The sequence below is a fragment of the Mobula birostris genome, chromosome 5, assembly GCF_030028105.1.
Source record: "Mobula birostris isolate sMobBir1 chromosome 5, sMobBir1.hap1, whole genome shotgun sequence".
Taxonomy (NCBI): Eukaryota; Metazoa; Chordata; class Chondrichthyes; order Myliobatiformes; family Myliobatidae; genus Mobula; species Mobula birostris.
Window position 1 is genome coordinate 143468985 of NC_092374.1, and position 10279 is coordinate 143479263.

A 10279-nucleotide genomic window follows, 5' to 3' on the forward strand; every position below is an offset into this window, starting at 1 on the left:
GAAGCAATCCTTTTAACTCTGAGCATTACTTACACTTTAACACCGGATCACTATAGACAGATTTCACTGCAGTAATGGGTCAGAAACATCTACCAATAAATCTTTGTGCCCTCACTTTGAACTCATAAAAATAAACACATCCATGACTACTCCACACAATCTTCTCTTTTGATAATACCATCTCCATCCTGTTAATCTGAGATAGGGATGTTTGATATCTAACAATTGACGTGCACTGACAGAGAAAAGTTAGATTTTATTGGCAGTCTGAAGGTGATGTTTACAATTCCGAATACTTACTGAGCACAGGAGTAGAGGCAGCAGAGTCAAATGGTTAGTGGCTCCATGAAATATACTGTACTGTGGTGCTATCATCACAAAGTGTGGAATAAGAAGAAAAGCCTGTTTTGTATCATTGTCGCCATCGTTATGTGCCGCGGGCGATCATAGACTTTCAACCACGACTGTACTTTGCAAGTTTTTCTGCAGAAGTGGTTTGGCTTTGCCTTCTTCTGGGCAGTGTCTTTACAAGATGGGTGATCCCAGCCATTATCAATACTCTTCAGAGGTTGTCTGCCAGTCATATGACCACCCTGCCACCCGACAGTTTTGTGCAAATAAATATGTTAGAATTTAATTTCCAGCTGACAACGTATATAAAAAAAAATCAAATATAGGCATTAACTTTTTCCCATTACTTTATCAGAGGAATTTCTAGTGTTTAGTTTGGTCATTTCTTAATTTAGCAAGAGTAATCGATTCTTGCTGAAAGCATCTAGCTTTAGCTTTGCATCTCAGCCAGGTGTCATTTGGTGCCACTCAATAGCCATCCACAGTTCTCCTGCTGTTCAAAAGTGTATATTAAATAATAAGTCACATTGAGCACTGCGGCATCAAATCGAGGGTACAGAGATGGATCTGGTGGGCGAATTGAATCATAGATCAGATTCTGCTTTTAAATTTGTCAGCCCAGGAAGGAAGATCCTGATGCCTTTAGAGGCTTAAAGAATAAACAATAACAGGCTGTTGGCACTTTGGCTTGATTGCACATGTATTGTCTGAGTCTGGGTATTCCATATACTTCAATATTATCAGTGCCTGTTAGTCTGCTACAGATATTTAGGATGAATAACTAACAACAGTAAGCATCAGTCACTGCTACTCACACAAAATACACTTAAATGCTTCACATTCTGACCATATAAGAGGTTGAGAAAAGATGTTTTTATTTATTTGTATTCTTTCACTTCTGTTACATTATAATCTCATTGTGCTTTTTCTGTAGGGGTGTCAGTACCTCCAGCTCAACTCTGTCTTTTTGTGTGTTTCCCCCGAGTTGTCAGTCTGTGGTTTTGTATTGCCATGTGCTCCTGCTCTACTCCAGCCCCTGTATTACTGAGTACTCCGTCTCTCATTATTACCTGTATTGCTGCCACCTGTGTCTCATTGAGATCCATCTATCATCTGCCTCTCTGTTTATTGCTCAGTGAATTTCAATCTGTTTGTTGCCAGATTGTGTCAGTGAATTTTCCTGAGCCTTTCCAGCATTTGTATCTGTACTCTGCCTGAATATCAGCTCTGCCTGTTTCCCGATTCTGGTTTTTGGAATTTCTTTGGATGTTTTGATCTCTTCCTAAATTTTGACGCTGACTTTGTTTGCACCTCAGGATTTGTTACTCAATTAATATCACTGTGTGCACAGTACTCGGTCTGTGATTGGATCCCTGCTCTAGCATCCTGACAGTACAATCTGGCCAGAATGGATCCAGCAGACCCGATTGTCCGAGAACTGCCCTGGAGCAACAGGATGTGATGCTGGGGAGACATTGGAACCAGCTGGACTCTTTCAGGGCAGTGGAGTTGCTTTCTGCCAATGCAGCTGATCTTGTGGCCCAGACAAAGTCACTCCAGCTGTCCCACAGCGCCCTTCAACATTCTGCGACAGCATCTTCTGCCCTGCCCTCTGCATCCTCGCACTCTCCTTCCATCCAAGAGCCCAATCTGCCTCCTCCAGAAAAGTGTTTGATCGCTCCAAACATGAAAGAGAGGCTGCCCATGAAATGCTGCACATGCACCAGAGGTGCAGATCTGTGTCAGATTACGCCATAGAGTTCTGGACCCTAGCCACCTCCAGCGGCTGGAACTCGGAGGCACAGTATGACACCTTCCTGAATGACCGCTCCAAAGACATCAAAGATGAGCTGGTCACCCAGGACCTTCTTGCCACCTTTGAAGCTCTGGTGGATTTGGCCATCTGTATTGATGTTTGACTTCAGCAGCGCTGCAGAGGGAGGGGTTCCAGAGTGTCCCTGGGGGCACTGGGTGAGTTCCAAGCTCCTCATTAGTCTACATTTCCCTGCCGTTTGCCTCCTTCTACAATTCCCGTTCCAGAGCCCGAGGCTATGCATGTTGACCGTACCCGCCTGACGCCGACTGAAAGACAAAGGAGAATCAGCACCCACTCCTGTCTTTACTGTGACCAACCAGGCCATTTCATCTCCACCTGCCCAGTAATAGCTAAGCACTCACCAGTAGAACGAGGAGTACTGGTGAGTGTGACCCCTGTCTGGCCCTCCTCGACACCACTCATTTTCATACCTGCTTCTCTGGAGTGGGGTGTCCAATGGCGAGCAGTCTCCATCTTGGTTAAATCTGGTGCAGAGAGGTGTTTTATGGATTCTGGCTTGGCTGCCCAGTGGGAACTACCCATGCCTGCTCTCCAGTCATCAATAATGGCCAACTCTTTGAACAGTCAGAGACTGGTTAACATCACCCATGTCACGGCCCCAGTGAGTCTCAATTTATCCAAAAACCATCATGAATAGTTGACCTTTTATGTTATTGACTCTCCTCAAGCTCCCATTGTCCTGGGCCATTCCTAGTTAGTCAGACACAACCCCCACGTTGACTGGCTCAGTCACAAGATTGTAGGCTGGAGCCCATTCCGTCACTCCCACTTTCTCCGCCATGCTCAGATTCCCTTGTCTCCAAGCCTGGATCCCCCCAAGGAATTTTGGGACCTTAGTGCCATCCCTCCTGAATACATGGACGACAAGGCTGTGTTCAGCAAGTCCCGGGCCACTTCCCTACTGCCTCATCGTCCATAAAATTGCACCATTGATCTCTTGCCTGACACATTTCCCCCAAGGGGCCGCCTGTATTCCCTGTCCATACCTGAAACAGAAGCCATGAATAAGTACATTCAAGAGTCTCTGGCTGCAGGCATCATCCGGCCATCTTCCTCCCCTGCTGGTGCCGGTTTTTTCTTTGTTGAAAAGAAGGACGGCTCCTTCTGTCCATGCATTGATTACTGAGCACTGAATGAAATCACTGTTAAGAACCTCTTCCGCACATGCCCTTGGCGTTTGAAATACAGCAAGGAACCTCAGTTTTCACCAAGCTTGATCTCCGTAATGCCTACCATCTTGTCCGCGTCTGCGAAGGGGATGAGTGGAAGATGGCCTTCAACACCATCTCAGGCCATTAAGAGTATTTGGTCATGCTATTCAGTCTCACCAATGCCCCCGCCATCTTCCAAGCCCTGGTACACAACATTCTCAGAGACATGCTTAACCAATTTGTTTCAATTTGACAGGAAGATTACAGTAACGTATATCCACATGTTACAAGAGTAGTGTACAGAAGAGTATCTCTGAATGAACATCAGGTTGAACCTTGAAGTGCATGAGCTACAGCAGCAGATGTCCATGACCATTCACTCAGTGGTCACTTTATTAGGTACAGGAGGTACCTAATAAAGTGGTTTCTCAGTGTATTATGTTATGCATTTGGCATAAAGTATTGAGGAAGGATATTATCCTTCCTACTTGTACTTCTGTTCTGAATTTGCAATGAGAACATCGTCCACTATCCTTACCCTATTGGTGTATTTAGTCTTCAATCCTTAATCTCATTAGTCACAACGATAGTTTGCAATCTTTCCTCAAGTTCTAGATGCATATATTCCTTCACTGTGCTGTTATCTGCTTGCACATTTAGCAATAACATTGTGATTTTTTAAAATTTGAACTGAATAGAGCAAAGGACAGTCAAATCATCAGCAGACACATTAGATATCCAGTGACAAGAACCCCAATCAATAACATGAAAGCATGACTCCATTTCTCATCAACAACAATTTAAAATATTGAATTGTCTTGCACAATGTGCCTGTAAAACAACAAAGTGGAATTAAAAAAAAATAGTGACGTTTTAAATAAAATCTGGGATTATTATTAATATAGGAAGAGCTATAATCACTCATCCAGCTAGTTGTCTTTCTTTGATTCTTAACTGTTTGATTCTTGTTGATATATTCAGCAGCAGTACTGTAGAAACAATACTGGATTAGCTTCTCTCAACATAACCCTATCTTTTGAGATTGTTCATGATGATAAGAAAATAAAATGTGAGCACATGCATCGAATATTTGGTCAACATTTTTTGGTTTTGTATATTTGTAAAGATGCATATAAAATCTTATTTCTTATTTTAATACATAATTAATAGTCATGCAATTTAGTGATAACTGAATATTTGATTATTTTCTAGGAGATGTAATAGAGTAGAGATTCTATTATAGGAAAATCGATTTGTTATTTTTATGTTGGCTACTGTTACAGAATCTGAAAAGGTTAACAACCTTGAGCAACATTTTGAGGTTAATAATCTTGGCTGCTACAGAGTGTCCATCTTCTCACAGAAATTGTGGATGTATGTTTTGACTGAGCCAGGTTATTTTGGCTGAAACCTTTCTGCTGAACCAATATAAAGCTCTATCCCTAGTTTTAACAAAGAACCTCTAGAAGAAGTTCCTGACGAAGTTAATACTCTAGTTAATATGTTTATGAAATGTCTATTTTAGGGCAGAAAATGGTTATTTCAGCATTGCCTGGATATCTGTTCCTTAGACAGTATGTTTTCATGAGCAGGACAAGGTCCAAAATTATTTATTTATTGAGATACAGTGTGAAATAAGCCCTCCCGGCCCTTTGAGTCGTGCCAACCATCAATCCCCCGATTTAACCCTAGCCTAATCACAGGACAATCTAAAATGACCAATTAAACCACCACCTGGTATGTCATTGGACTGTGGGGGGAAACTGGAGCACCCGGAGGAAATACATGCAGTCATAGGGAGAACATATAAACTCTTTACAGGCACTGACAGGATGATTGCTTCCACCATGAACTGATTCCTTAAGTTTTTTGTTTGGGATGTTTTGGCCCTTCCCCTCATGTGTCCACACTGTTCCAGTTGTCAATCTTTCCAAATTATCAGCTGTCACATAATGATATGACTTTTCCAGTTTTTAAACTCTTTCCCCATTTTACAATGGCTTTGTCTGACAGAAATCCAAGATATCTCAATAAAATGGATGAGAGGTTTCCAATCTTACAGACAGTGGATAGAATGGAAACTTTAATCCAAGGTTATGCTATGATTTTTTTTCTCTCTACCTCTGGCATATTGCTTGATATTTAAGCTATCTAAACTGTGCTTTTGTTTTTTCTCCTTGCCAGAGTGATATGCCAGGAGGCAAAGCTATACCTTTTAAATATGCTCTATTGTCCTTTTGCTAGAAGTGGATGCTTAGGAAGTCTGAAAATACATCCAAACCCTAAGCCAGTTACAACAGTCAAAATAAATTGCTGATCTCTGCTGCAATAAAATACACAAAAGGAAACAGTTCTAGAAAATGTGGTGGGTTATATTCCCTGCTTCCTTGAGGATTAATACTCATTTCATCCAACTTCTTGAACAAAATTTTGAGCTCTGCATCACCAAAATTCTGTAATTTTATCCATTTGGATCCCTACCCTGTCATCACTTATTAGTTTAGATTATGAGGACACTCAGTCCTCGTTTATTGTCATTTAGAAATGCATGCATTAAAAAATGATACAATATTCCTCCAGAAAGCTATCACAGAAATACAGGACAAACCAAGACAAAAACTGACAAAACCACATAATTATAATATATAGTTACAACAATGCAAAGCAATACCGTAATTTGATAAAGAACAGACCATGGTCATGTTAAAAAAAAGTCTCAAGTCCTGATAGCCTCATCATCTCACGCAGACAGTAGAAGGAAGAAACTCTCCCTGCCATAAACCTCCAAAGCGCCGCAAACTTGCCAATGCATTGGAAGCACCCGACCGCAGCCGACTCTGAGTCCGTCCGAAAACTTTGAGCCTCCGACCAGCCCTCTGAGACCGAGCACTGAGCACCATCTCTGCCGACATCTTCAACCCCACCCCGGCCGCCGAGCAACAAGCAACGCCGAGGACGGGGCCTTCCCCTCCGGAGATTCTGGATCACACAGTAGCAGCGGCAGCAAAACGGGCATTTCAGAAGTTTCACCAGATGTTCCTCCGTGCTCTCACGTCTGTCTCCATCAAATCAGGATTGTGCACGGCACCCTACTTGACAGATAACAGATATCATTCACCGGAGTGGCTGCTGCAAGCTGTATCATGCCGCCATCTTCTCCTCCCGACATTATAAACAAAATTTTGGTTAGATACGCAGTGTACTATTTTCAGAGGAAGATGATACAAGAACATACAGTTGCTATCTTATCTATTTGTCCAAAAGGCTATCATTGAAATGTGCAAACAGAGACAAAAAAGTCCTGAAGAAGTTCTCAGCCTAAAATGTCGATTGTTTATTCATTTCCATCGCTGCTGCTTGACCTGCTGAGTTCCTGCATTTTGTGTGTGTGTTGCTACAGATACTGGAACCTGGAGTAATAAACAATCTGCAGGAAGAACTTGGTGCTTGGGCAGCATCTGTGTTTGGAAAGAAATTATCAACATTTGGGGCTGAAAACCTGCAACAGGGCTATGAGTGGAGAGGAGCCTGATTCAGTTCAAGTTTATTATCACAGGCATGCATATACACATGCTATGCAAATCGGCTTTTTTGGAGCAACATTGCAGTACATTACAAACATAAGCTAACATAAATTTAAATTCAAAGTTCAAAAGTTCAAAGTACATTTATTAGCAAAGATTTGTACTACATACAGCCTTGATACTCAGGCAACCACAAAGCAAAGGAACCCAAAAGAACCCATTAAAAGAAAACTGTCAATCCCAATGTGCAGAGAGAGAAAAAAAAACAATCTTGCCAACAATAAAAGTAAGCATTCAGACAAAAAAGAGTCCATAGACACAAATCCCAGAACAGCTGGCACGGGCCACTGCCTCAGTCTCAGTTCAGTGCAGAGCTGAGTAAGCATCACGGAACCCTCAGATGCAGAGCCTTGGGCAGCCAGAATAGGCCATAGGCTTTGTCGCACCCTTCCTCTTCTCCTCTTTGCACTTTACAAACAGAATAGTGTTTTTGAAAGAAAGAGTTTCTTAGAGCAAGTTTTACACAGCTTACACAATGAACTTGTTTGCAAGAAGCCATAGGAATTTAGCTGACACAACTCTTTTGTGATTGGTGAATATTTACTAAACAAATCTTCATGGCAACAAAACTTCTTAATGACATTCAATTGGCTGCTTAACAAAGTTTTCACTGATTGAAGTAAGAGGAATTAATGCATTTAAAGATGATATTTCAAAAATTCCTTTTGACTGGTTAGCGTGAAAGAGTCTGAAATAATGAAAATATCTACAATAGAAAAAAATACTCTTTAGAGACCCTGTATGCTCCCATCTGACAAAAAAAAAGGCCATTGGATAAATGATTTGTACATTTCAATATAATTCAGCTTGTCAAAACTAACATTCTGTGCTTTTGAATCACAGGATCTTTACAGGAAGGAGAGTCATACAAAAAGTAGTGGATACAACCAGTCCATCACGGTTAAAATTCTCCCCACCACTGAGTGGTGTTGCAAGAAAGCAGCATCCATCATCAGGGGCCCTTACCACCTAGGTCATGCTCTCTTCTCTCATCAGAGAGAAGGTACAGGAGCTTCAAGACCCACACTAGCAGATTCAAGAACAGTTATTACCACTCAACCATCAGGCTTCTGAATCAGAGGAGATAACTTCACTCAACTTCACTTGCTCCATCACTGAACTGTCACAAACAACCTATGGACACACTTTCTAGGACTCTTCATTTCATATTCTCGACATTTATTGCTTATGTATTTATTTTTATAATTCATTTTTTCTCAGCTCAAGCTGTTAAAACCTGAGGTATGTCTATAGCCAAGCACACTCATTTCTCAATCACTAGGAACTTTAGGACAATTCTAGTGGTGTTTAGTATTGAGGTTTTCTGAAGATTTACACAAATATTGCTGTATATCCCTAATTGCTTAATGCTATTGTGTAATGCTTTTGGGATGTAGATATTGCTATCAGTACAATGTATACTCTGGTCATCTTCCAAACTCTTCCAATTTCCTCTTCTAATTCAACATATCTCTGGTGTTTTTCACTTATTGATTTCAGTAGGTTATCAGTGTTTGGAATGGCTATATCTATTAAGTAATTTCTTCTTATTTGTTTATCCTGTATTATCATATTTTCATATCCAGAAGGTTATTATGGATTGTCCCATCTGTAATAATGGTTCAGTCATAATATAGTATGTAGGATTCGGACTCTAAAACTGGATCAGGCTTGTATTTATAGTAAGGTATAATTTCTTTTCTGAGTTTGTATTTTAAAGTACTGTAAGATTTTGGTGAATGATTTTGCTACTTGATTGTGGCCGTGGAAGTCATTAGATTGAGTTAAACTGCTGCAGAATCCTGTAGTGTGTTGGATTGCTTCTGGTTACACTCGGCATTTCTTAAATTAATTATTTTGAATTTGTTGGCCATTTATTATGTATTTTTGATTATTTTTGTGTTAACTACTTGATCCCGTACTGCCAGAAGGAACCCTTATGTTTCTGGGAGGAGGTCTCAACTTTGAGCCAGGTGTTCGACATTTCCTTGTTAACATCTCGTTTGCTCAGATCATAGGGTCGTCTTCCATAGAGGATCATGCTCTTCCATTGGTTAACGATTTTTCAATAATAATAATTTCTTCATTTTTCTGGGTTGTGCACTCATTTCAGGTTAGTGGTGTGTACTTATCAGAATTGCATATCCCCGTGTGAAGTGCTGAAGCTTGGTTTTGTTGATGAAAATATACCCTTAGAAGTTTTGTCTGACTGTCGTAATGTCTGATATCCCTCTTCCCCCCTTTTGTCCTTGATATTGTTGACCTAAGTAAGCTCGAGTGTATATAATGTTTTTTGAAATTTGTTATTTCAGTTCTTACTTTTCTTCATAAATTTTCCAGATAATTTTTGGACCAAGATATCATGCCAAAAAATATGTTCATATTTGTTTTGCAGAAGTGTTTATTGCCTTTGCTATATTTTTTACTGTTGAGCTCTGTTTGGCAGACCTCCTTAAGCCTTGAAGTAAATTCTGTCAAAAGTATATCACACTATTTTCTTTGCTTGTTGATATCCCAGATACTTATATGTTTCATATTAATCCATCAATTGTATTTTAACCTGCTGCTCTGTTTTGTATTCTAATAGCTCTATTGCCCCCTTTTCACGTTTACAAAGTCCAAAGTTCATGTTTATATCCTTTGAAAATAGTTCTACTATTTCAATTTAGTTTTACTGACAAAGGGGAATATAACTTCAAATCATCCATGTACAGAATGTGTGTCAAGGTATAATTAATTTCATTGTTTCTGACTTGATACCCAGTTTTCATCTAATTCTGTAAATTAGAGAGTATGTTTAAAGCTAGACAGTACCATAGTGGACTTAGGGAGTTGTCCTGGAAAATACCTCGGTTTATTTTGATAACGGTGGTTATTCTTTTTGGTTGTTCATAGATAGGGTAATTATAGTACATCAATGCTTCATCAGATGTTGCAGGAATTCCACAAGTATTGTGTGTAGTTTATTTTGTTAAGAATTTATATTAACCATGAGTGTGGGAGAGAGTCAAATGCTTTTTGGTTGTTAATATAGCAACGTGAAAGGTTTCTGCTTTTCCATCAGGCTTAATTTAGAATTATGGAATCCAATATCAGTTGTTCTTTACATCCTTTCATACCCTTACAGAATCCTTTCTGTTCTTCTGTAAGTTTATTGTGGTTATCCTAGTGAGTAGCGATTAGTTATGAGATACATGACAATTTATATATAGTTTGTAAACAAGTAATAGAATGATACTTTGATGGGTCATTTGTTATTATTATAAATAATATTACTTCTTTTTTTATGCTTGCACAGTTTGTTGACTTTTGCATACTGATTGTTTGCCCTGTTGGTGCGGTCTTTCTATTATGGT